This window comes from Saccopteryx bilineata, chromosome 1 (assembly GCF_036850765.1).
Source record: "Saccopteryx bilineata isolate mSacBil1 chromosome 1, mSacBil1_pri_phased_curated, whole genome shotgun sequence".
Classification (NCBI taxonomy): Eukaryota; Metazoa; Chordata; class Mammalia; order Chiroptera; family Emballonuridae; genus Saccopteryx; species Saccopteryx bilineata.
In genome coordinates, this window is record NC_089490.1 from 255,581,862 (window position 1) to 255,608,528 (window position 26,667).

The 26,667-nt window shown below is 41.4% G+C and overlaps 1 protein-coding gene across 8 annotated transcripts in view; it reads left to right on the forward strand.

Annotated features, from left to right (window-relative positions):
- The first annotated feature begins 1,758 nt into the window (after positions 1-1,758).
- FAM169A (family with sequence similarity 169 member A) overlaps positions 1,759-26,667 on the forward strand; it is an 81,578-nt gene continuing 56,669 nt past the window's right edge. For 2 of the 8 annotated variants that reach the window (XM_066241100.1, XM_066241166.1), the window contains exon 1: positions 4,519-4,773. The gene's annotated coding sequence lies outside the window, so the exon portion shown is untranslated. Of the gene's footprint in view, positions 1,777-3,814; positions 4,473-4,518; positions 4,774-4,914; positions 5,104-5,320; positions 5,339-5,382; positions 5,510-5,542; positions 5,623-26,667 lie in introns of those variants that run through there. The other 6 variants (XM_066241148.1, XM_066241118.1, XM_066241110.1 and 3 more) reach the window with 6 other exon arrangements.

The following is a 26,667-nucleotide window of genomic DNA, read 5'->3' on the forward strand; positions in this document are numbered from 1 at the left end:
AAGTTTTTAGGTAAGTTTTATTACCATCCTCGCTCTGTCTAGCAAGTAGTGGCCTCAGCCCTTCCAGAGAACTATATTTAAATTATGGTTAACTACTAACTAGATTTTCCCCTTTAATCTCTTTCTCTTGGGTTTTTTTCTCCTCAGAAGGGAGGAATAAGGGGGGCCTGGCTCTTTTTTTTGAAATACCAGTATCAACAGTTTTGTAGTTCCTTGGCACCTTAATTCATTTGTAACAGCACCTCCAAAATTGTGTTGTGGCAACCTACTTTTAACATATACTAAAAATGTAACAAGAACTCTTAACATGTCTCCTTCTGCTTATAAGTTAACAAAATACTAATTTAAGCATGCATATAAAAAACCAAAGCAATCACCCTTTACTCTGTGAAAAATTGGCATGAATGGAACCATTTTAAAGTGGAGTTGCGACAGCCATTCCAAAGAAACTGCATTGCACCGCATACTCCTTGAAGCTTTGGAGTGTTTGAACTGGACAAAATATTACTGTTGGACTGTGACTAAAGCAACATTGTATCCAAAACAACTGTTTGCAAATAACAAGAAAGCAGACCTCCTGTCTATGAGGACTGATAACTAGTCATTTCTTAGCATCAATAAACAGCCATAGATAGCTAAAAATAGTTTATTAGCACCAAAAGAAATTCCTTCTTTCTATTCATGTAATCATATCCCTCCTTTTTTCATAAAAAACCCTTTGCCTTCACCCCACAAACAAAACCCCATTTGAGTTTCTGCCTGAATCAGTGCTTCTGGAATAGCTATTCTTTTTTTTTTTTTTTAATTTTTATTCATTTTTAGAGAGGAGAGAGAGGGAGAGAGAAGACAGAGAGGGAGAGAGAGGAGAGAGAGACAGAAAGAGAGAAGGGGGGAGGAGCTGGAAGCATCAACTCCCATATGTGCCTTGACCAGGCAAGCCCAGGGTTTCGAACCAGCGACCTCAGCATTTCCAGGTCGACGCTTTATCCACTGCGCCACCACAAGTCAGGCAATGGAATAGCTATTCTTTGATTTCAAATATAAATATAAGCTTGTTGCCTCTCAATTTGTTTTTTCATTTTTAAAGTTAACAATTCTCTGAGAAAAACTTCAGGGCCCTGGCCAGTTGACTCAGTGGTAGAGCATTGGCCCAGCATGTGAATGTCCTGGGTTTGATTCCTGGTCAGGGCACACAGGAGAAGCTACCATCTGCTTCTCCACTCCTCCCCCTTCTCTCTCTCCCTCTTCTCCCCCTGTAGCCATGGCTGAACTGGTTTGAGCAAGTTGGCCGTGGGTGCTGACGATGGCTTCATGGCCTTGCCTCAGGTGCTAAAATAGCACTGTTGCTCATCAACAGCAGTCCCAGATGGTCAGAGCATTGCCCTGGTAGGAAGGAGGCTTGCCGGATGGATTCCAGTTCGGATGCATTCAGGAGTCTGTCTCTCTGCCTCCCCACCTCTCACTTAATAATAATAATAATAATAATAATAATAAAAATAATAATAAAATAAATTCAGACCAAAATCTCAAGGCATGTTTTAAAATATCTTGGTAGTGATTTATAGTATGAGTTAATCTAATAAAGACTTTTAGTTCTTTGTCTACGAAGAGTTCATGGATCCTCAGAGTGTGCGTAAACGCATAAGCAAGATTTAACGTATCTCAGCCAAAGAGGGAAGTAAATGGTTTTTCTTTCTTAAACAGGTAAAGCTGCATCATGTTGCAAGTAGAGAAAGCATAATGAACCAGTATCCTCATGGGACATTCCTCACATAGGTAAGAGATAGCACTTCTGCAGGTCTCAGCAGATGGGATCCTTGCCACAGGAAAGAGCTGGGTTTAGTAGTCTGGATGGGTGCCATTGGACTCTCTCTTATGGGGTTGGGTGAATGAGGTTCTGATTCCAACTAGAATGGCCAGACATTTGGGAGATAGGTCTCCCAGGTACAAGTATCCAAGAACTAAAATAATAGCTAAAAGCCAATCACACTCATGAATTAAAAGCAAAAAGCATTGGCTGGCTTTACACTAAGGCCTAAGACTTCAATACCTGTAGTATCTGATAGCTAAAAGAACAAACAGAAATACATCTTCTCAAAGTAGCAATTGTTTGGGATTACCCTAGGGCCATGATGGCAAACCTATGACACACGTGTCAGCACTGACACGCATAGCCATTCTCGATGATACGCAGCCGCATGCAGCCGCATACCAGAGAAGTATGGGGCTGCATGCTGAGAAGGACGTTTCATCCTCAGCTCCTGCATGGCCAGGAGCAGTAACCGAGGATAAAACATTTGCTGTAGCTTAGACACTCTGTGCCGGAGGTCTGTAGGCCAAAACAACAGAACTCCGCTAGTTCTGGGACTTCTGGTTAGGCCATTAAGGGATTTTTGACCTCACTTCTGGCCTGCGGAGCAAGGAGCAGTGGAATGCCGTGGGGGACGTGTCTCTGGGGGCCCTGTGATAGCCATTACCAGCCACCACATAACCACAGCAACTATCATCTAATCTACTGTCCTGGGGTGTCGTGGATTTCTAATTGACCATCATTACTGAGATAAGTGAGGGGGAGGCTGGGAGAGGCGAGGGCCTGTGCTATGGGTGCCATTTCCCGCCATTAGAAATAGCCACAGCCATCTTAATTTACATAAGATGCAACTTGCAGAATTTCAAGACTGCATCTGGGCTCAGGTGTTTGTCGACCTGAGGTCAAAGCCTGAGAATCTGGAAAGGTGCTGCTTGGAAAATCACGAGGAGTGCCACTACGAACAGGAAATTTGGAGTGCCTGGAACCGATTACCAGACACTTTTAGCACCCTGAAAAATATAGCAATGGCTTTACTCACAGTTTTCCCTCTACGTACTTTTGTGAGACCTTATTCTCAGTGTTAAATAATATCAAAACCAACAAAAGAAACAGATTGACAGATGAAGTTAGTAGCACTTGCTTGGGCTTGAAGTGTACAAAATACCAACCTTCAATTGAAGATTTAGCCAATGAAATTCAGCAGCAAAAAAGTCACTAATAGTCCTGACCTGTGGTGGCACAGTGGATAAAAGTGTCAACCTGGCATGCTGAGGTCGTGGGTTTGAAACCCTGGGCTTGCTTGGTCAAGGCACGTATGGGAGTTGATGCTTCCTGCTCCTCCCCACTTTATCTCTCTCTCTCCTCTGAAATGAATAAATAAAATTTTAAAAAAAGTCACTAATAGGCACATTAGTTAAAGAATTCCCCCTCCCCCTCACTTATCTTAGTTCATGGCACCCCATACAAGTTAAATAATATTAAGACCAACAAAAGAAACCAACTGACAGGTGAACAAAGAAGTCACTAAGCAGGTAAGTTAAATAGTTTTTGATTTATTAAATACAGTTATATATTACAATTATACATTTCTTATTTAAACTATAAATATTGTGAAATTATGTTTTTTTTTTCAAAGTGACACCACCCGAGTTATGCTTGGTTTTTTGGCAAATTTTGATACACTAAGCTTAAAAGATTGTCCATCACTGCGCTAGGGACTACTATTTACCTACAGCTCTAGAAATATAAGTTATATCTTCCTTTTTTCACTCCCCCTTTCCTTTTTTCCAGCCTGGTTTGCTGTGGATAAAACCCAACTATATTCAAAATTCCTGTTCAATTAAATCCAGTTAGTTCCTCTAAAAATGTTAAATGTATTACATTTAAGTTTTCTGCTAATTAAATCTTACAAATTAAAACAGATGAGAGGTTAATTCTTATGAGCAACTCAATGCAAAAAAGCCGATTTGATTTTTAAAAAAATCTGAGTCAAAGCTCTATCAACAAGTATTCTTTGAAGTAGTTATTGATCATTAGTGAATTAGTGAAAGGTTGGTATTGTGATTGCTAAGTATTTCTGAGGAATGAGGCAAGCAATTTCCATTTATTTGAAAGCCATGAAAACAACCCCATGGCTTTTGGATGATGAGTTTATTTTCCAGTTTATGTACTGTAAAAGGAAGTCTTAATAATTTCTTGCATGCTATACTTTTGCTCAATACATTTATTAAACATATTTAAACCATGACATGCATTATTACTTCTACAGTCTACCCAGCTTTAAATACTTGCGAGCTGATCTCTCGCTTGTGGGAGTTTAATTAGCAAAGGGCCTTGGGTGATAAGACGCAGGAAGAGAGTTGGGAGGAAAAGAGGAGGAAAGGAGGGTGGAACTGGCGTCCTTTTGGGTCAGGGTTAGTTCGCGTGTGCTAGGTTCGGGAAGAGAAAAGGTGAACACTGGGATTTGGTGGGTCCTTGCTAATCTCAAGATGGAAGTCCAGGCTGTAGGGCTGGTCCAGATTGTGAATGGAGCGCTGGACTTCCTTTCCCTTGCACTAGGGGGGCAGTGGGTTTAGGAAGAAGGTGGCAGGGCAGGAGCCCGCGGTGCTCGCCCCGACCTCCGCATCTCTGTCCGGAGGCCGGATGGTCTCGCCCACCCTGGGTAAGTTTCCCAGAGAGCCCGCGCCAGGCTGTGGTGTGCAAAAGGGGCTGTGCGAATGCTGACATTAAACGGATACGCAAATTCAGCGTCGTAGTCCCCGCAGCTTACCCGCACCTATTTTTGTATCTAAGCCAAGGTCACTCTTTAATACCGAGCCATTGTACTGAGCTGGGGCGTCTCGCTCAGTCTTTTCACCGAGGCCGGGGCGGAGGGAGGGGGCGCCGGGGGCGAGGTGGGGGCCGCGTGGCGACGCCCGGGCCGGCAGAGCCCGCACCTGCCCGGCGGCCAGACCCGGAGGGAGGTAGGGCGGCGTCCCGGCGCCGAGGAGGGGCGGCGTGGCGTGGGCGGGGGGCGCGGGCGGGGGGATTCGCGGGGGGCGCGGCGCCGCGCGGCTGCGAAGGCTCGAGGCGCTGCGGCGCGAGTGCGTCACGCCGGCGGAGGACACGGTGGGCTACGGCTGACCCGCCGAGCAGGAGTCCGGCGTCCGGGCGAACCGGGGGCGGCCGTACCCGCTGTGGCAGCCTCGAGCGGCGCGGCCCGGAACCGGCCGAGGGTCGCCAGCGAGCAGTCACCCGTTCCATTCATTCCCGCGGCTCCGCCTCCTTTCCCGGGCTCCGCGGGCGCGCCCGAGGTGAGTGTGCTGCGGGTCCCCGCGGGGCCGGGGTCCGGGGGTCCGGGGGCCGCGGGCTGAGGCCGAGGCTGCTTCGTCCGGCCCCGGGCCCCACCGCCCCCAGCCCTGGCCCCGCGCGCCCGCGGACGGCGGTGCTGGCCGGCAGCTGCGGGCCCAACCGCGGCGCAGGCCCCCGCCGGCAGCCTGGGCCCGGGAGGCGCGTCCAGCTGCTGGCGGCCGGCCGGGCGTCCGAGGGGTATGTGGCGTCCCCCAGGTGCGCGGGCCTCTCTCTGCGTCGGCGCCACCATTTTGTGTGAGGGAATTCCTCCTTACTTCGCTCGCCTGTGATGCGTCCGTTCCCCCCCGCGGTGCTGGCCGAGCCGCTCCCCACCTGGAGCCTCTCCGCTCGCGGGGATTCCTTGGCTGGGTGAGAACAGGACCTGGGCAAGTGTAGACCGTGAGCGTTTCGGCGCGGGTTCACCCACGGAGGTGGCCTCCAGAGATGCTCTGACCACCTCCCAGACCTTTTCTACTAATGGGGTAGCTGTCATACAGATTCAGTTCTAGAATGCGGCTCATTGCAATTTCGTTCTAATTCTTAGCTGCCCATTATGCCTTTTGTCGAGGCCTGTACCCCAGGCATTCGACGGGTGAAGCATTGGATTGTTGATGCCTCAGGGAGCTAGCATGCATTTACTCCCATTATTGTCCTTTGGGAGAAATGATGAAGCATCTTACTCGTTTTTCAGCTTCTGGGAATTGGTATGGGTATCTTAGAAGGAGTAGATTTTAGGATAACCACCGGATGCCCGCCTCTATCCCCTTTGGGAGATCCTTTCAAAGCCTCAACTGAAATGTTTTTTGAGGACTTTAGGGCCGGAGGCACAGGTTTCTAGAAGACTACCAGAGAGAAAAGTTGCAATTTTAGGGAGGGTTCTGAACAGTTACACAGCTTGTCATTTTCAAGGTTCTTCAGAATTTGGTAATTCTTAATTTATCTTGTAAATGTATTTAAATACCTAGAGTATTATACTCGTCGTGCCATTGGTATTTTATCACTGCATCACACACAGGGATTAAAATCTGGAATGGTGGCTGTTGCATAACAGACATATTTGGGCCCCGGAGGCAGTTCACTAAAATGGATCTAGATTTGATGTGGATTGTATCAGCTGCTTACCTTTATTTATTGCACATAAGATGTGCAGGTTACCTTTACAGATTGTATTTCGTCTTCCTTCTATGAGAGGAAGGATTTTTAGTGACTAATATGGACCTGACCAAGTGTGGGGTTTTTTGTTTGTTTTCAGTGAGGTGAGGGGGAGAGGACAGGGGAATGAAATGGTGAGAGCAACCTGGGAAAAGTCTTAACTGAAGACTTCCAGTGCAAACCCAGATAAAATATCACAGTCTTTCTCAGAAAGCTTGTAAGCTTGTAGCTGTCATAGTGTACTACTCGGAATTTATGATGAGGATTGGTTTAAGGAACTTGGAAATATCTTATATGAGTAGCAACGTTATCCTACTGTATGAGCGATTATAACCTAACATGCTTTACCTGTGGATATTAGGTTCTAAAAAGTTTCCAATTTAGGTTCTAAAAAGTTCCCAATTAGTCTGACCTTTGAAATAGGATTCACATCATTAAAATGGTATCATTTCTCTAATAAAGGTATAATATACATCAAACAAAGGGCTCAGTTGATTTGGAGAAAACATTTTATAGTTAGATGCTTTTGAGAATAAAATGTCATTGTCACCCATCTTATTAAATTACTCTAAACTTTTTTCTAATTAGTTGAAGACACTGTGATTCTCTATACAAACAAATGATGATACATCATGTACCATCCCTCACAGAAATGTTACACCTTTAATAATGACATGTTCTGTGGAGAGAATTATGGAGGTGAAAGGGACCTTGGACATTGAGAGATGAGTCTTGTTTTAGGGAATTTAAGTAAGGAAAGATTGTCTGAGAGGGATCGTAAGTGCCCTGTTTGGACCTGTCCTAGGTCCACGGTGAATGAGATTGTTTTTTCTAGCAAGTTCATGGCTGAGTCAAAAACAGTTCCTACACTTTTACATTGATTCTGTTAATACACATGTCAGAGAGGTTCATTGAATTGGTACTGTTGTATTTAATTGAGTTTGGAAGCAATCTTTGTGTGTGCTTTTTATCCTTAATGTAGCTTGAGATTTTGACCAATATTTTACCAGTGGTTGAGAAATTGAAAAAAATCTTTAATATTTTTATTCATTAGCTCCTACCTAACTAACCCTTTTAAAGCCTTATGAGTCTTATGTTCAGTCATCTGCCTAAAAATGCTGAAGGATTTACTTTTAAAGGTAACCAGAACATAAGAGGATTGAGTATTCGTAGAGGTTTGAAAAATGTCAGGGATCATGTGGAAAGGACTGTTGGTTAGGTGAGAAGGTAAACAAAACCTTCATGTTTCTTTCTGTTGTTAAGATTTTATGATTTTAAATTGGAAAAAAGAAGTTGCATGATTATTGTGTTTAAGATGATTTTCATTTCACAGCCCATTAGGCTTGAAATGATTTATTTAACCCTGTAATTAAAGTTCTAATTTTGGTATGCTTCATTAGTAGTAAAGGTATTTCACAATTCTTTCCAACAACAATGAAATTGCTGAAGGTCGAATTTATTAGGGAAAAGATGTGAAGATTTCTAAAGAGTCAGGGAAAAGCTGATAATTTGCTAAAGAAATCATACAATAATTATTAGACTCATTGAATTTTAGAGCCTGTATGAGGCCCAGGTTTTGCACTGAGTTTATCTGCTCCGTAGGAGGGGTCTAGTCATCTGGCTCAACCTGTTCTTTGGGCCAGAAAGTTTGTGACTTACCACATATTTTGTTTTTGAAAAACAGAATATGCCCTGGACAGATAGCTGGGTTGGTTAGAGCATCATCCCGAAGCACAGAGGTTGTGGTTTGATCCTTGGTCAGGGCGCACACAGGAATGGCTCCATCATGTTCCTGTCTCTCTCTCTTGCTCGCCCTTCCTCTCTCATTGAAATTGATAAATAAAAATTAAGAAAAAAAAGATTAGTTGTTAGTTTTAGGCTACACCAAAGGTAGCTTTTCATTTATTCAGCAAACACAGAGTATATGTTAGGGGCAAAACCAAAACAAGTACACCTCACCCTCACGGATTTTATAGTTTAGTGAAATATGGGGGATTAAAGTGTTAAAGATTCCATAAAATATAAATGCACGAAGATTTTTGTAAGTATGAATTGGAAACAAATTCATTTAGTACGCTTAAAAGAAACGCCAGCGGGACCTGTGGTGGCACAGCGGATAGAGCGTCAGCCTGGAACGCTCAGGTCGCAGATTCCCAAGCTCAGGGCTTGCCTGGTCGAGGCTCACGTGAGAAGCAGCTATGAGTTGTTGCTTTCCACTCCTCCTCCAGCTCCTTTCTCGTTCTCTTTCTCCTCATAAGATCTTTAATTTTTTTTTAAATAAAAAAAGTGTCAACATGTGTGGGGTGACCCCTGTATTTATGGGTTGTGCAGAGGAGAGGGTTCAGTTGCTGAAAGAAACTGAGGAAGGAAAGAAACTAAGAAGTAGGAGTGGGAGAAGGTGTTGTCCAAGGAAGGAGGGGAACTTCTAAGCAGTAGGAAGTGCTCAACTGTGTCTGGTCTGGCATAAGATCAGGACTGGTGAGAATGAAAACAGTCCATTGAATTTGGGAGTTGAGAGGTTATTGGAGGCCTGAAGAGGAGTAATATCAGTATAGTGATAACAGAAGAATCCCATTTAGAAATGAATAGGAGCAGAGAAAAAGCAAAAGATTTGACTTTTGTTACACAATGATTGATAAAGTATATATATAAGTGGTACTAATAAGGAATTTTATAGTCTAGAATCTTTTACACCTTATATGCCAGTGCTTTCAAGGGGATTGGCCCCTTATATTTCTGATAAACTTGTTCTGATTCTTAAATTAACAGTAGTTATTAATCAGAGGCAGTGTCAGATGGATATAAACATAGGTTTGAAACTGGCTTTGCTGTTTCTAGATGCCTGACTTAAGATAGTTCATCTCTCTGGGCCACAGTATCCTTCCTTATTTGTAAAAAAGTACAATTGACCCTTGAAAAGTGTGGGGGGTTAGGGGCGCCATCTCCTGTGCAGTTGAAAATCTTAGTATGACTTGACTTTCTCGGAACTTACTTGTCCCTTGGTATCTGCTGGGGATTGGTTCCAGGACCCCCAGGGATACCAAAGTCCTCTTATGTTCCTTGTATAAAATGTTATATACAATGTAGAACAATATATATAGTCAGCTCTCTGCCTCCTGGCTTCGCAACTGCCAATCAAAAACAGTAAATATATTTCCCTAGCCACGTGGCTCAATAAGTGAAGCATTTCCCTGACATGCCAAGGTTGCTGGTTGGATCCCTGCTCAGGACACGTTTGAGAAGCAGTGAGTACACAACTAAATGGGACAACTAAGTGAAACAGCAAGTTGATGCTTCTTTTCCTCTCTCCCTCCCTATCTTTCTCTCTTTCTCCCGCCCCCCCCCCATTTTTTTCCAAATCAGTGGAAAAAGTGCATGTATTTATTGAAAAAAAAGTGGATCCTCTTTGTTCAAACCTGTGTTTTTCAAGGGTCAACTGTAGTCATAACATAACCTATCTCAAAATGTTGCTGGCAGAATTAAAAGTGGTAATGTATCTAAAGATAAACTATTAATATCAGTGAAATTAGGGTAATTTTTAGTGTTTCATTCAGAGTTCCTGTTCTTTTTCATCTTATTATCTTCTCCTCACACCTACCCATGTACAGCACTTTGTTGAGGTAAATTTCAAAGCAATAACTTTCCATTCTTAAAATGAGTTGTGATTTGCCTTAGCTGGGTAGTTCAGTTGGTAGAGCATCCTCCCAGTATGCGAAGGGTATGGGTTTGATTTCCAGTCAGGGCACATGCAGAGTCAACCAATGAATGCATAATTAAGTAGAACAAGGGCCCTGGCTGGATAGTTCGGTTGGTTAGAGCATCATCCCAATATGCAAAGGTTGTAGGTTTGATCCCAGGTCAGGACATGTATAGAAACAGATTGATGTTTATATTTCTCTCTAAAATCAGTAAATACATTTTTTTTTTAAAAAAAGTGGAATAACAAGTCGATGTTTCTCTCTCTCTTCCTCTCTCTCTAAAATCAATACATAAATTAAAAAAAAAAACCAGAAGAAAAAATAAAACGAGTTGTGATTTACTTATCACTTTTCAAACAGTTTTTGCTCTGCATGAAATAAAGTATAACTACTGTGAGGTGAATTGGTAGAATTCTAGTTAAAAATTAAGGAAATTTTTGGGTTTTGTTAGTGTGTTAATAAAGGGGAAATGTATGTTTTGTTGAAAAATGGAAAATAATTCAAATAGTCTCTTTATAGCTTTTGTGGATCCCAGACTAAGAACCTTTTAATTTTATATCTGGTCCTGTTTTCTATTAATTATTTATGCTCATGAGTGGAAAATACAATATAGCTAAATGTAGCAAAAAGCAACCACATGTTAGAAATTTTGATACTTGGTTTTGGAACATAATACATATCTAAATGCACTTGAAATTAATTTTAGGAATGAGATTTTTTGATAATATTTTCTAAACCTTGAAAAAGAAGTGTTTCTAACTACATTTTATTTAGAGAATATTAACTTGATGTTTCTGAGCAGCTTCCTAGAATGGCCAAAAAGGCATAGTTTTATTTTATGAAATGATTCATATGGTTTTACAATTTCATATTCAGATGACCACTCAGCTGAAGTCTGTGGACTGTTAGTCATCTATTACTGACTTGGATGGAGACAAGGGAAATTGTCACTGTACTTAGGGTGGGATAGAAATAACGTTTTTCTCGTCCTGAGTTGGGATATACCAGTTGTAACTGACGGTAGTACTCTGACCAGCTAGTTGGATGGTCTGTCTTTCACTTGGTGTAATTAATTCATTTGTGATTAGAATTTATTGTTTGAAGGCCCATTTCTTTTAACCTTTAGAGATAAACAGAATCAGTGCATATTGGCTCCTCAAATATTTGAAGGGTAATTTTCTTGCCTCCCTTCCTCAACAAGACTTCCCCTCACTGATTTCTCTTGGTTTTCAGATTCTTTGCCATCCCAGTTCTCCATTGGAGGCATTCTATTTTTTGTGTGATTTTTCTTAGAATGTGACCATCTGAATAGGAGAAGAAAACTGTAGATGCTGTCAGATCCACAAACAGTTCAGGGGTACTTTTCTGTTTCTGGGTCTTGACAGTCAGAACCCTAATAACAAAGCCGTATTCGGGTCGTTTTGTGTCACCTTAATAAAAAAACAACTTGCTCATGGTTCATTCTGAGTATAGTATTGTCCAAATTTCAAGGTTTTCATTGTCTCTTTCAACAATGAATAATTATAAAACTTAAAAATGCAACTTAGTGAAATTCATTCTTTTCCTTAGCTCTATTTTGTAGTAATTTCTCAAGTAAAGATTTGGTTGGCATTTTACATTGTCAGTTTTTATGTTTCTCTTTTTTTTAAAAAAAACAACAACTTTGAAACAATTGGCTTTGGAGCCCTGGCAGGGTTGCTCAGTTGGTTAGAGCGTTGTCCTCATACAGTTGTGAGTTTGATCCCCGGGCAGGGCACATACAAGAGTCAACCAATGAATGAATAAATAAGTGGAACAACAAATAGATGTCTCCCTCTCTCCCTCTTTCCCTCTCTTCCTCTCTGTTGTTTCCTCTGAAATCACTAAAACAAGTTAATTTATATATAGAAATAGAAAACAATTGGCTTTGTATTTACTGTGTAGTAATTATTTAACAGTTCTTAAGAAAATGGATATAGTGTTTAGAACAGGCATCTAAAGTCTAAAGATAGGATATTGCCAAATTTAAAAAATCTAACTCTTAAGGGGTGACTGACCAATATGGTTGATACAGTCTATTGTAATTGATAATCAGATGCATCATGGAGTGTATTGGCTTTTGCCTTGACCACCAGGTTAAATCCTTCTGGAGATAGATAGGTTAGGGTTAGAGCTGGACTGCCCCTTACTGGCTGGGTGAACTTGGGTAATTTGACCTTTCCACACCCAAGGCTCCTCATTGGGAGAATGTGTACAAGAATACCCGCTCTATAGTGTCATTTTGAGGAATAAATGAAATGATATTAGAGTGTTGAGCAAAATACCTGCTATGGGTTGAGCCAGCAATAAATGGTAGGTCTGTTGTCATCATAAAACATTCTGAGTTTTAAAAAATTATAAAAATGAATTTTTGATAATACCACCCCTTTGTAAAGTAAGACCAATTTTCTATCTTCTTTCTTTTTTTCTTTTTTTTCTGAAGTTGGAAACGGGGAGGCAGTCAGACTCCCACATGTGCCCGACCTGGATCCACCTGGCATGCCCACCAGGGGGCAATGCTCTGCCCATCTGGGGCATCGCTCTGTTGCAAGCAGGGCCATTCTAGCACCTGAGGCAGAGGCCATGGAGCCATCCTCAGTGCCCGGGCCAACTTTGCTCCAATGGAGCCTTGGCTGCGGGAGGGGAAGAGAGAGACAGAGGAAGGAGAGGGGGAGGGGGGGAGAAGCAGATGGGCGCTTCTCCTGTGTGCCCTGGTCGGGAATCGAACCCAGGACTCCTGCACACCAGGCCGACGCTCTACCACTAAGCCAACTGGCCAGGGCCTCTATCTTCTTTCTTCAAGTAACCAAGTCTAGACACATAAATTATTAGTTAGGAGGGACATCAGAGATCTCTTGACCCATTCCTACTTTTTATATGTTTGGAAACCACGGATTATGCTTCCCTGGGGTCTGAGCCTGGTAGGATAGAAAGATGAAGAAAAATAAATCACATTGTCATGTGATAAGTATATTAAAAGAATATTAAAAGAAGTATGCACAAGATACTTATAATAGTTATTCAACTTGTCTCCTTTCAAACTTTTCTATTAACCCACCCTAAACAGAGTTGGATAATTTGTCTTAAAGCATAGCCTTGAAAGTCTCCTTCCTGCTCAGGATCCTTAAATTGAAGCCTAGTTGGTACTATCCCTTTATCTTCCTCTTGGCCTGCTGCTAATGAGAGGTAAGAAAATCATTTTTTTCTTCCTTTTTTTCCAAGAGAGAAGAGGGGAAATAGAGAGACAGACTCCTGTATGCACCCCAACTGGGATCCACCTGGCAACCCCCATCTTGGGTCGATGCTTTGTTCATCTGAGGCCATGCTTGCAATGGAGCTATTTTTAGCACTTTAGGTGGAGGCTCCACGGAGCCATCCTTAGTTCTCAGGACCAGTGTGCTCCAACCAGTCAAGCCATGGGTGCAGGAGGGGAAGAGAGAGAGAGAGCAACAGAGAGAGAGAGAGAGAGAGAGAGAAGAGGAGAAGGGTAGAGAAGCTGATGGTTGATTCTCCTGTGTGCCCTGACCAGGTATCAAACCGAGGACATTCACATGCCAGGCTGACGCTTTATCACTGAGTCTACCGGCCAGGGCCAGAAAATAATTATTTTAAAATAGAAATTATTGAGGTACTGGTTTCAAGTGTACAACTCAATAAAACATCACCTGCACACTTCATCTTGGACGGACCCACTTCCCCGAACAAGATCTCTCTTCCCCATTTTCTTCCCTTTACCTACTTCTACTTACTCCACACCCCCTTTCCTTTTGGCTACCAACACGCTGTTGTCTGTTTATGTGTCATATATAGGCTGGGGCAAAAGGAGGCTTACCGTTGTTCATATGGAAAACAATATAATAATAAGTAAATAATATGAGAGTAAACTATATTTTGTGTACTCACAACTGTAAATTTACTTTTGTCCCACTTTGTATATGTTCTTTTTACTTAATCTGGGTAAGCAAACCCACCTGGGTTTTCAAGAGGATTGCAAGAACAAGTATATGGAGACATTACTAGAAGTGCAGAGTTGGAGAGGCTAGCCTGAGGTTCAGAAGATGCTGGTTTTCTGAATTGGTATGATACTGGCAACCCGTGGTTACATTTCTTAGTTGTGTGGTGAAAATATCAGAGAATATTTTATAAACCATATGACAAAATTAAGTACCAGGTTTTGTTTTGTTTTTGCTTTTGTTTTGAACTAGATATATTTTCATTTTCTTTTTTATTTATTTTTTTGGTGTGTGTATGTGTGACAAGATAGAGAAAGAGAGAAGGACAGATAGGGACAGACAGGAGAAGGGAGAGAGATGAGAAGCATCAATTCTTTGTTGTGGCACCTTAGTTGTCCATTGATTGCCTTCTTATATGTGCCTTGATGAGGGGGGACTATAGCAGACAGATATATTTTCTTTAAAATGAAAACATTTTTATTTTTGTGATTTCAAAAGAGACAGACCTCTGTGATATTTTATGTTAATGATATCTATAACAATATACATATTGTTTAGATTCCTGTTTTAAAAAGTGCCTGTATCCTTCAGGATTACTATGCCAAAACAATGTGAACTTTAATAAAACACTATAAAATAAGATATATTACATGGTAAAAGAGCTGGGTAAAAAAATAAAGAATTTTAGATAGTCTAATTGAAATGAAGGACAAAGTTTTATGGTGTATTAATTTAAATAGTTTTTTTTCCCCTCAAAGTTAGAAGTGGGGAGCCAGTCAGACAGACTCCTGCATGTGCACCTGACCGGGATCCAACCAGCATGCCCACTAGGGGGTGATGCTCTGCCCATCTTGGGTGTTGCTCCGTTGCAGCCAGAGCCATTCTAGCGCCTGAGGTGGAGGCTATGGAGCCATCCTCAGAGCCCTGGCCAACTTTGCTCCAATGGAGCCTTGGCTGCGGGAGGGGAAGAGAGAGACAGAGAGGAAGGAGAGGGGGAGGAGTGGAGAAGCAGATGGGCGCTTCTCCTGTGTGCCCTGGCCGGGAATCGAACCCAGGACTCCTGCACGCCAGGCTGACGCTCTACCACTGAGCCAACCGGCCAGGGCCTCCAAGTCAATTCTTCATCATCATTTATTCCTCCTGTACACTCCTCTACCTTCTCCAACCTCCTCTCCCCCCTCAGTGGTTTAATTTTTGTTGTACTCAAAAACTCAGCTGTAAGTGTGGAGGAGGATTAATCTAGGATTTAGGGCCTTGTGTAGGATAGGAGGAGTAGAAGAATAAGAATAATGTAAGTATGATAAAGAGATCAGTGTGCTGATGTAGTACAGGGGCTAGGTTAGTTAGAGAACGATGATGTTAGGGAGGAAAGAAAAAGGAAGAATCAAGAGAAGAATCCTAATAAGGTTTAGAAACAGGCTTTTTTTGTGTACGAGGTTGAGCACATTGATGATTTTGTTGCCTGAATACCTAATCTATTTTCAGTGTTGGGGAAATACTGGTAATCAGAAGAGGTAGGCTCATGACTTGGATTGGTTGAGATGCTTATTTTTTCTCTAAGAACTTTTTCAGCTCTAAAATTTCTGTGTTTTAAATTTTTTCCCTTTCCCCTAAAATTCCTAAATAATAGTAATAAACTGTAAGAGTCTTAAAATAACTTAGGAACTCAACTTATAAAATATGTTCCCCCTTTTTAAGAGTATATAGTTGAGCCTGACCTGTGGTGGCTCAGTGAAAAGAGCGTCAACCTGGAACGCTGAGGTCACCGGTTCCAAACTTTGGGCTTGCCTGGTCAGGGCACATACAACAAGCAAGCAGTGAACAACTTAAAGCAATTATACTTCTCGTTAACCCCCTCCGCCTCTGTAAAATTAATAAATAATTAAAAAAAGACTATAGTTGATACCTAGCAATTAACACTAAATAGAGAATAAATCACAGTAATAGGAATTAATATTCTCTTTCATATAGTTAAGAGTAATCATTCTTTCAAATAGTAATACAGTTTTTCTGGAAATGTGAAATTATTAAAAGATGGATGTAAAACAGGAGAGCTTTTACATAAGTAATAGGTCTGAGTATTTTTATACAAGTTAGCCGGGATTAATGAGCATACCCTTTGGTTAATTTATAAATTAATTTGGACATTTTTTTACACTTCATTGTCCATTCTGCATGCATTTTTTGATGAGTTAGTTCACTGAAGGTGACATTAAGCTTTCTCATTCATGTAGAATCTAGTTAGGCCTTTTGGTTTATCTCATGGGCAGAGCATAACATACTTGACGGAATTTCATCTGACAGATGTACAGTTATGTAAGAGAACCGAAGCTTAAAAACAACCAAAAAAGATGGAGAAGTGAGTCATTTATCATAGCAACCTATATTTTTCTCCAGAACTTTACCACCCTTCTCTGGCCTCTAAACTGTGGCAGAAACACCACACAGCTAGTAATTTATACACTCTTAAGTTAACCAGAATTTTTTTTTTTTTTTTTTTTTTTTCATTTTTCTGAAGCTGGAAACAGGGAGAGACAGTCAGACAGACTCCCGCATGCGCCCGACCGGGATCCACCCGGCACGCCCACCAGGGGCGACGCTCTGCCCCCCAGGGGGCGATGCTCTGCCCATCCTGGGCGTCGCCATGTTGCGACCAGAGCCACTCTAGCGCCTGAGGCAGAGGCCACAGAGCCATCCCCAGCGCCCGGGCATCTTTGCTCCAATGGAGCCTTGGCTGCGGGAGGGGAAGAGAAGAGAGAGACAGAGAGGAAAGCGCGGCGGAGGGGTGGAGAAGCAAACGGGCGCTTCTCCTATGTGCCCTGGCCGGGAATCGAACCCGGGTCCTCCGCACGCTAGGCCGACGCTCTACCGCTGAGCCAACCGGCCAGGGCTAACCAGAATTTTTTAAAACAAAAAGTTATAAATATTTAGAGGTGAAAAGGCCCTTAGTATTATCCTGTCCAGTTGCATCACATTACCAGTGAGACTACAGGAGCTGGAAAAGGGTAATGATTTGCCCAGGATCACAGAGCCACTTACTCAGTGGCAGAGCTGACGCAGGAATCAAGGTTATAGAATTCCAATCCCAATGCTCTTTTTGCTATAATATGTGAATAGAATACTGAACAAGATAATTCTTACAATACTTTGTGAAAGGAAATTTCAGAAAACTGTGATGGATACTATGATATTTGATTTTGCAAATTGAGTCAAGTAATTATATTGGCAGGTATGTTGGATTGTTTGGATTCATATTTTTTTAGCCCTGTTTGTGGAATGACAGTCAAGTATTTTCATTTGTAAAGCTCCTCTTCTTGTATAGAATATGCCTGATAGAGAAATACTTTGTTATATATTGTATGCAACAATTTTCCAAGTCTTGTACATGGTCACTTGTCAGTAAATGTTGCCTGCTGCTGTTACTGATTTATAATAACTTTTAGTTCTTTCACTTTCCTTTAAATACTAATAAGTGATTAGCCAATAAACTTGAGTATTGAGAGAGACTAGTAATAGAAGTAATGGATTTAAGGACAGATTTGTAAAAATGTTTTAGAAAGTATTTGTATATGTTTGAGCCTTTGAAATTAGGGGAATATGTTTAAATTTCATGTTAAACTATGATGCTATTGTTTTTAAACTGTATTCTGAAACCTAAGTGAAGTTTCTCCCCCCAGTAATGTTCTTTATGCAAATTTCAGAGTATTGAAATAGTTGGACTTCAGAAACACAGGATTTGGTTTCATTGTGTGTGTGTATGAATAATCTTTGATTCATAATAAAAATAAGCTTAGCCTGACCAGGCTGTGGCACAGTAGATAGAGCCTTGGACTGGGATGCAAAAGATCCACGTTCGAAACCCCGAGGTTGTTGCTGGCTTGAGCGCGGGCTCATTGGGCTTGAGCACGGGGTCGCTGGATTGAGCTTGGAATCATTATATGACCCCATGGTTGCTGGCTTGAGCCCAGAGGTCACTGGCTTGAATCCCAAGGTCGCTGGCTTGAGCAAGGGGTCACTCACTCTGCTATAGCCCCCCGGTTAAGGCACACATGAGAAAGCAATCAATGAACAAATTAGGCCTACAATGAAGAACTGATGCTTCTCATCTCTCTCCCTTCCTGTCTGTCCCTATCTGTTCCTCTCTCTGTCTCTCTGTCTCTCTGTCTCTGTCTCACTCACTTAAAAAAAATAAAAATAAGCCTAGAAGTGATTATTTTTCTATTGAAATGCCTCAATCTAAGAAAGTTTAAAAATGAAAGTTAATGAGTTTCTGTTTTATACTTTAATTTTGTCATATTTTACTTGCCTTTTATCTGTAGTAGTGTCATCTTATAGTAAGCAATCCCATATGGCTAGGACTGTGATTTAGGAGAGTTTTTAAATTGGTATTCAATTATATATTTAAATTTTGCTACTTAGAAATAATGCTGATTAGGAAAATGTATAATCTAATATATCAAATTGGTGGTTTCATGGGTTTTCAGTTTAAGGTGAATGAAATATTTCTAAAAAAAAGTGAGTTAAAATTCTGATACAGGCTACAACATGGATGAAGCTTGAAATCATTATGTTAAGTGGAAGAAGCCAGATGCAAAAAAACAATTATTGTGATTCCACCTATGAGGTTCCTAGAATAGGCAAATTCATAGGCACAGAAAGTACAGCAGTGGCAGAGACCAGAGGAGAGAGGAATGAGGAATTATTGTTTGTTGAGTACGTACTTCTGGAAAGGGAGAGTGATACAACAGTGTGAATGTACTTACTACCCTGAATTGCAAACTTAGAAGTGGTTAAAATGGTAAATTTTTTGTGTATGTTTTACCAAATTTAAAAGGATGAGAGGTGTGTGTTTGAAAAAGTGAATTAAGAAAAATATTAGTGATATAGACACTTGACACATACTGGAAATTTTTTGATGGTGGTATGCAGGTTACTGAAGTTCAGCCAACACTAGGATAGAGGAAAGATCAGTGGCTTAGGGAGGCCTGACCTGTGCTCTCATCTCACTGCCACAGACTAGCAGATGGGCCAGACACATATCTCTTATCTAAAGCATATTAGCTAGGAAACTAGGACCTCGAAGACTACTCCGTACCCTAAAATTTTTTTATTCTGGGCTATACTATTAGGTTCTTTATTTGATATGAATAAAACTAGATAACAAGACTTTAAAAAAGAAAAATGCTGTTTAAATATGACAGCATTTAAAATATTTTAAGGACCATGTCATAGTAACAGTAGATGAAAAATAAAGAAAATCAGGCCCTGGCCGGTTGGCTCAGCAGTAGAGCATCGGCCCGTTGTGTGGAAGTCCTGGGATTGATTCCTGGCCAGGGCACACAGGAGAAGCGCCCATCTGCTTCTCCATCCTTCCCCCTCTCCTTCCTCTCTGTCTCTCTCTTCCCCTCCTGCAGCCAAGACTCCATTGGAGCAAAGTTGACCCAGGCACTGAGGATGGCTCCATGGCCTCTGCCTGAGGTGCTAGAATGGCTCCAGCTGCAGTGGAGCAAAGCCCCAGGGGGGATGAGCATTGTTCTTCAGTGGGCACATTGGCTGGATCCTGCATGGGTGCATGTGGGAGTCTGTCTGACTGCCTGTCTGCCTTTCCCCCTCTTCTTACTTCAGAAAAATACAGAAAAAAAATATCACCATCAATTTGCTAGTCTGTCAGGTTCATTGTTCTTATATGTCCATTTTGCATTCTTTGTCTAGAATGCCATATTTATGTGATTGTAATCAACTATACTTTTGTAGACCAAGTTTTTGGCAGAAACCTTCACTTATTATTTATTTTATTCTTTAAAAAAATTTTTTTAAGTGAGAGAAGGGGAGATATAGAGACAGATTCCCTCATGCGTCCTGACTGGGATCCACCCGGCAACCCCCGTCTGGGGCCGAATCAGTCGAGCTATCCTCAGTTCCTGAGGCCAACGCTCAGACCACCTGAGCTACCCTCAGCACCCGGGGCCAGCACTCTTTGAGCATCTGGCTGTGAGAGGAGAGAGAGAAATAAGGGGCAGAAGGAGGGGAAGAGAAGTAGACAGTCACTTCTCATGTGTGCCCTGACCAGAGATCAAACCCAGGACGTCCACGTGCAGGGCCGATGCTCTGTCTACTGAGCCAACTTGCCAGGATCCCACATTTCATTTTTTAGGCAATGATTACTCTTAGCAAATGAAAGTATTAAATATATTTCATTCATATTTCATTTTGGTAGCTAATATTTAACAGTCTTTTGAGTTGGTTTAAAGAGAATTCTGTGGTATTAATCTTGAGCTTCATCTATGTAAATAGTAAGGTATATTAAATGCTCTTATATTTTACTTAGACAAAAAGCTGGATCTTGTTTGTAAGAAAAAAATAAAGTCTCTTAATTAGTGTCCTAATTATGCCTTTTCATTTGCTATTAATTTTTGTTTTTGGTGTCATTTAAAATTTTAATCTTCATTAAAATTGTTCTGACTTTAGAATGTAATGTTCTATTTCCTTAGTTTGCTTTTGCATAAGACTTTGATAAAGATATAAAAATTTGTCCAAAATAACAAATAAGCTTCCTTCACAGTAGAGCTACTGTTTTATTTTATGATCCTTTTCATACTGTAGCATCTTATTTTACTGAGCTCCTACTTGATCTCTCTTGGAATTCATAGTGTTTTTTTTTTTTTTTGTATAAGTTGACTGGAAATCTTGTGGTATTGCTTTCATAATAGTTGCAAGTTTTTCTTGCTTTCTTCTTTCATTTAGATGTTTATGTTTACTAATACATGGGTTGTTTTTGTATGTTCTATTTCTAGGTTTTGATTTTTAAGATTAAAAAAATCAATTTGATTAAAAAAAAAAACACTACATATTTGGCCTGGCTTGTGGTTGTGCAGTGGATAGGGTGTCGACCTGGAATGCTGAGGTGGCTGGTTTGAAATCCTGGGCTTGCCTGGTCAAGGCACATAAAACACACAATCACTAAGTAACTGAAGTAAAGCAACTGAGTTAATACTTCTCACCCCCCTCAAGCCACTGCCCTCTCTCTGTAAAATCAACAAATGAAATCTTTAAAGAAGGAGATGGGGAACAAAGAAGAATGAGACTAGTGAGCTAGAAACCTTTTTTTTTTTTTTTTTAAGAAGGTTTTTTTAAAAATTTTTTTATTTATTCATTTTAGAGAGGAGAGAGAGAGGGAGAGAGAGAGACAGAGAGAGAGGAGAGAGAGAGACAGGGGGGAGGAGCTGGAAGCATCAACTCCCATATGTGCCTTGACCAGGCAAGCGCAGGGCTTCGAACCGGCGACCTCAGCATTTCCAGGTTGAAGCTTTATCCACTGCGCCACCACAGGTCAGGCCAACAAATGAAATCTTTTAAAATAATACATATTTGTATAAAATTAGGTTCCCAATCATATTCAACAAGTTTTATAGTCCTTAGGAGCAAGAATTCAGATTATGATGAAGAATAAGTTTCTTGTGATCATCATATCTTCAATATTCAGAAGAATACACTTAACTATATGTAACTGTTTATTATATGTCTGCCCTTTATACTTATCTCATATTTTTATTAGATTTTCAGTTTTTTGCCTACTAATACATTTGTTGTGATAAAATTCTTTTTTTTCTTTTATTTTTATTTATTTATTTATTTATTTGCATTTTTCTGAAGCTGGAAACAGGGAGAGACAGTCAGACAGACTCCCGCATGCGCCCAACCGGGATCCACCCGGCACGCCCACTATGGGGCGACGCTCTGCCCACCAGGGGGCGATGCTCTGCCCATCCTGGGCGTCGCCATGTTGCGACCAGAGCCACTCTAGCGCCTGGGGCAGAGGCCAAGGAGCCATCCCCAGTGCCCGGGCCATCTTTGCTCCAATGGAGCCTTGGCTGCGGGAGGGGAAGAGAGAGACAGAGGAAGGCGCGGCAGAGGGGTGGAGAAGCAAATGGGCGCTTCTTCTGTGTGCGCTGGCCGGGAATCGAACCCGGGTCCTCCGCACGCTAGGCCGATGCTCTACCGCTGAGCCAACCAGCCAGGGCCTGTTGTGATAAAATTCTTGCTATGAAGGATTCTTAAGTAATCCTTCAGGAAAATATAATTTTATTTTTTCAGTTTTCTTTTCCCTTATAATTTTTTAAACAAAATTGAAGAGATTGTTGGCAAATATAGCAGTTGGGTTCTACAGTTTTTATTTTGGGTAAATATGAAATAGGGAATTTTTACAAGATAATCTATTCTAGCTTTATATCTCCTTTAAGAACTCAGATTTATTATTTATTTTTTTGTATTTTTATGAAGCTGGAAACGGGAGGCAGTCAGACTCTTGCATGCGCCCGACCGGGATCCACCCAGCACGCCCACCAGGGAGCGATGCTCTGCCCATCTGGGGCGTTGCTCTGTTGCAACCAGAACCATTCTAGCCTAGCGCCTGTGGCAGAGGCCATAGAGCCATCCTTAGCACCCGGGCCATCTTTGCTCCAATGGAGCCTTGGCTGCGGGAGGGGAAGAGAGAGACAGGATAGGAAGGAGAGGGGAAGGGGTGGAGAAGCAGATGGGCGCCTCTCCTGGGTGCCCTGGCCGGGAATCGAACCCAGGACTTCCACATGCCAGGCTGACGCTCCACCACTGAGCCAACCGGCCAGGGTAAGAACTCAGATTTTGATATAGATCGTATGTTTATATTTTTGTTAACTTTTTATCCTGGAAAATTTTAAGAGTATACATATCAATCCTGTTCATAGTGCATCTGATTGCTATGTCTCTTAAGTTTCTTTTAATTTCCATTAGTTTCCACTCTTTACACCGTGCTATATATTTATTGAAGAAATTGAGTTATTCTAAGTTTGACTGGCTGCGTGCTTAACGTGTCATTTCACCTGTTTATCTAATGGCTTGATTAGATTTGGGTCTGGTTTCCCCCCTGTTGTAGCACATCAAGATACATATGTCTACTTTGCTTACTTTTAGATAGATAAATTATTTAGTGTGGGTATACAGTCCTAACATAAATGAGTACCGTATTTCCCCATGTATAAGACATGCCCTTTTTGGAAAAATTTGGGGTCTAAAAACTGGGTGTGTCTTATACAACGGTTGTAGTTTTTTTACTTGCATTTCCCACTTTTTGGCACTTATTGTCTTTGCACTCAATGTTTCGCACTTGTCACAGGTATATTATAGTAGGTTATGTTTTGCCATGTTCTGCCCAGAAATAGCTTAGAAAAGATTTCGAACAGTGCTGAATTCAAGTTAAAGGTGATCCAGTTTGCAAAAGTGAATGGAAATCGTGCTGCTGAACATAAGTTTGGTCCTCCTCCAACTGAGAAATCAATCCAAGACTGGCTACGGGAAGAAGAAACCCTATTGAAAACGCCATGGCAGAAGAAGGCCATGAGAGGCAAGTCAGCAAAATGGCCTGATTTAGAGAGGGGATTGAAGATATGGATGGAAGAGCAAAGGGCAGTTGGAATTCCTGTGTCCACAAAGATGGTTCAGTATGAAGGAAGAAGAATTGCTAATGAAAAAGAAGTTACTGATTTCAAAGGAAGACACAATTGGTGTTTCAGGTTCATGAAACGGAATGGACTAAACATGTGTACACACACCAGACTTGCTCAAAAGATGCCTGAAAGCTATGAGCAGAAGGTCCTTGAATTTCATTGTTTTGTCATTCACTGTTGGAAGACACATCAGTTTGAGTTGGGACAGATTGCAAATATGGATGATGTCCTCCTTCAATTTGATGTCCCAAGTAACAGAACTGTTGATAAGAAGGGGGTGAAAACTGTAACTGTGAAGACAAGTGGACATGAAAAGAGCCATTATACAGTTGTTCTAGCTCAGGGGTCGGGAACCTTTTTGGCTGAGAGAGCCATGAACACCACATATTTTAAAATGTAATTCCGTGAGAGCCATACAACGACCCATGTACATTAGGTATTATCCAATAAAAATTTGGTGTTGTCCCGGAGGACAGCTGTGATTGGCTCCAACCACCCGCAACCATGAACGTGAGCTGTAGGAAATGAATGGATTGTAATACATGAGAATGTTTTATATTTTTAATATTATTTTTTTTTTATTAAAGATTTATCTATGAGCCAGATGCAGCCATCAAAAGAGCCATATCTGGCTCGCGAGCCATAGATTCCCAGCCCCTGTTCTAGCTTGTTGTGCTATGAAACCAAGCTGCCTCATATGGTGATTTTCAAATGCAAAACAATGCCAAAAGAAGACATTCCTTGAGGAGTAATTGTCCACGTTCATGACAAGGGCTGGATGGGTCGGGATGGGATGAAGATCTGGTTTGAGAATTGGAGAAGACCAGGTGGGCTCTTATGCAAACCTGCCCTATTGGTGCTTGATCAGTTTAGGGCACAGATAACAAAAAACACAAAGAAGATTGCTGCAGAGCACAAAACAAAATTTGCCGTCATACCTGGAGGCTTGACATCCCAGCTCCAACCACTTGATGTCAGCATTAACAAACCTTTCAGGCCCTGGCTGGTTGACTCAGTGGTAGAGCGTCGGCCTGGCGTGTGGAAGTCCCGGGTTCGATTCCCGGCCAGGGCACACAGGAGAGGCGCCCATCTGCTTTCCACCCCTCCTCCTCTCCTTCCTCTCTGTCTCTCTCTTCCCCTCCTGCAGCCGAGGCTCCATTGGAGCAAAAGATGGCCCGAGCGCTGGGGATGGCTCCTTGGCCTCTGCCCCAGGCACTAGAGTGGGTCTGGTAGTGACAGAGTGACACACTGGATGGGCAGAGCATTGCCCCATGGTGGGCGTGCCGGGTGGATCCCAGTCGGGCGCATGCGGGAGTCTGTCTGACTGCCTCCCCGTTTCCAGCTTCAGAAAAATACAAAAAAAAAAGAAAAGAAAAAAAAAAGAAAAAAGAAAAAAACAAACCTTTCAAAGCTGCCATGAGAGACTAATGGAACCAATGGATAAAGTCTTCTGGGGACAATTTGACACCAGCCGGAAGAGTAAAGAAACCAGCTATAGGAGAATTTTGTACTTGGGTGCAAAGATCCTGGGATAATATCAAGATTGAGATCATTGTCAAGTCATTTAAGAAGTGTGGCATTTCAAATGCCGTAGATGGAACTGAGGACGAGGCAATATATGAAGACAGTGATTCATCATCAGACACAGATGAAGACAGGCTAATGGATGGGAGTTTTGACAGGGAGGAGGAGTTGTTCTATGATGAATGAAAGAGTTCAATAACTTTATGTAATACATTATTTTTCAAATTTCAGGCCCCGATATTAAAGGCGTTTTATACATGGGAGCGTATTATACATGGGGAAATATGGTATATTACGTACACATATTCACTAAAATACATGAGCAAGAATGCTCATAACAGTGCAAATGCCCATTAGTTGAAGAATAGGTAAATTAATTGTATTTGTATATGATAGAATGAATACCATAGCAATAAAAAGGAACAAATTAACTGATAGATGCAATGACTATGTTTCTCACAGAAACAATATTGGGTGAAAAGAATTAACACAGTAGATAATGTATGATACCAGGCATTAGAAGTTCAAAACAGGCAAAATTAATGTCTCATTTAAACTTTGTAATCCAGACCAATGTAGCAGTACACCCTATTGAAAAATCCTTTCTTCCACTAATCGAGATAGCTCTTTAATTATATACTTAGTTTCCATAGGCGTTAGAATATATTTCTATAACTTGCTCCATACACCTGTATCACATTGTTTGCAATTTTTCTTTTCAAATTTTTTTCTTTCTTTCTTTATTTTTTTTACAGAGACAGAGAGAGAGTCAGAGAGAGGGGTAGATAGGGACAGACAGACAGGAACGGAGAGAGATGAGAAGCATCAATCATCAGTTTTTCATTGTGGCACTTTAGTTGTTCATTGATTGCTTTCTCATATGTGCCTTGACCGTGGGTCTACAGCAGACTGAGTAACCGTTCCTTGCTTGAGCCAGCGACCTTGGGTCCAAGCTGGTGAGCTTTGCTCAAACCAGATGAGCCTGTGCTTAAGCTGGCAACCTCGGGGTCTCGAATCTGGGTCTTCCGCATCCTAGTCAGACGGTCTATCCCCTGCGCCACCTCATGGTCAGGTTGTATCACATTGTTTTAATTAGAGAAGTTTAGTAACATGTTTTAATATCTGACAGGGCCTGTATCTTTCTCCTTTCATTGCTCTGCCTTTTCAGATTTTTCTTTTCTGGATCTTTCTAGCTTTCCTTACATATTCTTTCAAATTAACTTAATAGAATTTTTATTATTAGAGGTAGGAAGGCAGACAGACAGACTTCCGCATGCTGCCTGACAGGGATCCACCCGGCAAGCCCCCTATGGGCGATGCTCTGCCCATCTGCGGCTGCTGCTCCGTTGCTCAGCAACCGAGCTCAAATTAATTTTATAATCAACCTGTCTTTCTTCAAGAAAAAAATAAAACCCTAAAGGCATTTCCATTAGGATTGTATTAAATTAATAGATTATTTTAGGGAGTACTGCTACCTTTATGATGTTGAATCTTTTCAAGAACATGGTTTATCTTTCCTTTTGCTACTTTCGAGAATGTTGTATTACTTATAATGGTTTTTACTGTTTGTTATTGTTAAATTTAAGCCCATTTTTTATTTTTGCTGTTGTAAATGGCATTCTGTTTTTACCATTCATTTCTTTTTACTAGTTATTATATATATGGGGGCTTGCTTGATTTCTGTAACTGTGTCCTGCTCT